This window comes from Neopsephotus bourkii, unplaced genomic scaffold (genome assembly GCF_033783945.1).
Source record: "Neopsephotus bourkii isolate Nb327-2 ecotype Australia unplaced genomic scaffold, CSIRO-AGI_Nbou_v1 NB_1547, whole genome shotgun sequence".
In the NCBI taxonomy this organism is placed as follows: Eukaryota; Metazoa; Chordata; class Aves; order Psittaciformes; family Psittacidae; genus Neopsephotus; species Neopsephotus bourkii.
In genome coordinates, this window is record NW_026902023.1 from 468,586 (window position 1) to 471,711 (window position 3,126).

At 38.9% G+C, this 3,126-nt stretch overlaps 1 long non-coding RNA gene across 1 annotated transcript; it reads left to right on the forward strand.

The window, feature by feature from the left end:
* Positions 1–249: 249 nt before the first annotated feature.
* LOC133221770 (uncharacterized) lies at positions 250–2,874 on the forward strand. The gene is made up of 3 exons (XR_009728067.1): positions 250–551; positions 1,383–1,555; positions 2,820–2,874. It is a non-coding gene; the product is annotated as an uncharacterized LOC133221770 (long non-coding RNA).
* The last annotated feature ends 252 nt before the right edge of the window (positions 2,875–3,126 follow it).

The window sequence follows — 3,126 nt, forward strand, 5'->3', positions numbered from 1 at the left end:
GTTTTGTTTCTTTTTATTTATTGTGTGTTAGTGTGAAAATAGATAAGGTTTTTCCCATGGTTAACCACATAGAAGGAAGAATGCTCCACCCCTGGCTGTGTTCAAGGCCAGGTTAGACAGAGCCTTGGGTGAGATCCTTTAGTGTGAGATGTCCCTGCCCATGGCAGGGCGGGTTGGAACTAGATGATCTTAAGGTCCTTTCCAACCCTAACTATTCTATGATTCTATAAGAAGCCCTTAACATCAGTTTGTAGTAAACCAGATGATTTGATCTCAGAATCTGTAAACACATGAATGAGTTTCATTTTGTAGGTTCAGTTGAGAATGCAGCTAAGACACTGGCAAATGAAAGGTTAATCCTTCAGTTGAAGTGCAGAAATGTTTCCCCACAGCCTGCAGGTGGGAGATGAATATGCTAATTGGGCAAGCCTGACTTTCCAGTGATTTGCAGGTGAAAATGTAACTGGTGATAATTAAAGGCTAATTACCTTTAGCTAGCAAGTGGGAACCAGGTGCTCTGAAGCAAAAGAGAGAGAATTTGTTCCGTTCTGGTAAGATCTCTTGGGGGTGGAAAGAGGAAGGGATTATGTTTGACTGTAATTTTTTATCCTGCCTTTGATTAATTTTTTTTGTTGTTGTTGTTGATTGCTAAAGCAGAGGACAGATATGAAACAGTAAGCTTTAACACCTAGTTTCCATAGGTTTTGGAGGGTCATTTTCATTTAGTTTTATCACTGCTTTCCTCAAGAGGTGAAAAAAAAAAATAAAGTTACATAGTGATTCTGGAAGTTTTTTGACTATTTGCATGTTAGCAATATTACCATCACAGGCAATATGGCCCATTTTAAATACAGCTTCTTCTGAGATGCTCATTAAAGTAACTTCTTTCAAAAGCTTCTGTCAATGACAGCTTTCAAAGGCACCACTAAGAGTGAATCCTCAGATGGATTTAAAGCATTAGAGCTTCTCACTTTTTTCCATCTTGCTTTTATGGTAGCATGTGTTAGGTTTTATAGTTAGTCTTCCCTTTGAAGGCTCCTGAGTCCAGGGAATTTGAGGATTTTACTCCCAGACTCCTTTCCTCCTTTACAAGGCAGTCTGGTTGCTAGCACACTCATGTCATGAGGAGATTTCTTTTGTTAGATTAGGCACTGTATCACTTACCTGGAAAGTAAACAGCTTTATATAAGGAGGGGGTAAACACAAGTCTTCTGGTGAATGCTTTGACATATTTATTCTCTATGCCATTCATATAATATATATTTTAATATGATTTTACAATTAAAAAAAATCATTTTTCTATTTAGACAGTCATATATGCTGGTTGAGTCTACATACCATGATAATGAATCAAAAAACTTATCTCATTTTTTTCTTGCAAGGTGCTTGATTTCCAGTCACATTGCCCACCACAGTTGTCTACAATGAACATTCAGGCTTTACTAGCACACAGTAGGTCCGTACTTAGGCTCCAGATTATTCGTAGTACCTACAGGTCTAATGATCCTTTTCTTGAGCAGGTTTATAACTGCTGAAACCTTAAAGTGTTAACGAGGTATGTGTCAAATTTATTTTTAAGCTGTTCACTTTCAAAATGTGGTTTTCTTTGGCTATTTTATCATCTGTACATGGGCTGGTAGATCTAACCTGTTTACTTCAGATGTAACACTGAAGGTACATGAGGGGAAAGACTAGTGGCACTAGTATTTAATTTTTAAGAAACAATTCAGAGATTAATATATTCCTGTGCCATAGAAAGTGTGAGAGTTATGCCAGGTTAGGAAAATCGGCTTTGAACTGGAATTAGGAGAGATGACAACTTGATCCCATTTTCCAGGTTAATATCTTAAAATATAATCTATCAATAGATTATCTTAGAAAACTGTTTTACTAATTTGTATTTTAAAAATTGTTATCCTTAAATGTGGCATTTCTTTAACTCCCCAAGTTAAAATTTATTTCAAAAGACTAGAGAGATTTGTGTGTATATGTGTATGTGTATAAATACATGCATTTCTTTATGTATCTGATCAAATGGAACTGCAGACTGTCCAGTTACCAACTGGTGTCCCGGGCTCAGCAGCAGCAGTCATTTTTCTCCTTCTTAGTAGCTGGTGCAGTGCTGTGGTTTTGACTTTCAGCCTGGGAACAGCGCTGCTAACACCAATGGTTTTAGTTGTTGCTAAGTCATGTTTAGTCTGACCAAGGACTTTGTGAGTTTCATGCTCTGCCCAGGGAGAAGGGGAAGCTGGGAGGAAGTAGAGACAGGACACCTGATCCAAACTAGCCAACGAGGTATTCCACATCACAGCACGTCATGCTCAGGATGTAGAGTTGGTGGCAGTTACCCAGAAGGGTGAGATCACTGCTTGGTCAGGCTGGGTATCGGTCGGTGAGTGGTGAGTGGTTGTATTCTCTTCCCTTGTTATTTTCCTTATCATTATTGTTACTGGTGGTAGCAGTAATGATTTGTGTTATACCTTAGTTACAGTGTTCAAAGCCAGGTTGGAAGAGACCTTGGGTGATATGGTTTAGAGCGAGGTGTCCCTGCCCATGGCAGGGGGTTTGGAACTTGATGAACTTAAGGTCCTTTCCAACCCTAACTATACTGTGATTCCATGATTCTGTGACTGTTCTTATCTCAACCCATAGGAGTTCATCCTTTCAATTCTCCTCCCCATCTCTGTGGGAGTGAGGCAAGGAAGTGGGGGAATGAGCTAACAGCTGCGTGGTTCTGATTTACTGGTTATGCTTAAACCAAGACAGGGGTGCATCCTTCAGAGGTAAAGTTTATTTCCAGGAATTGTGTCTTGTTGCAGAAATGGGGAGACCTTTAGGGGCAGCTGGACAAGACAAACTCTGGCAGCACAAGCCATGAAGGCAGGCAGACCAGCTAGCCTTCGCAGTTTTGCATTAAAATTGTCAAGAGAATTGACGTGTCCTTTTGATTTTTTTTTTAATTATACTGTGCCAGCATCTTTTTTCAGAAAAAACATTCTTCTAGTGCATTTTTTTATTAGATCTAATTGTAGTTCTGATTTCCATTAGAAAGAGATTGTATGTTTTTGAGGATGTACTTCTAGAAAAAGGGAATTACAATGAGTCATTTTTTATGGACAAGTATGT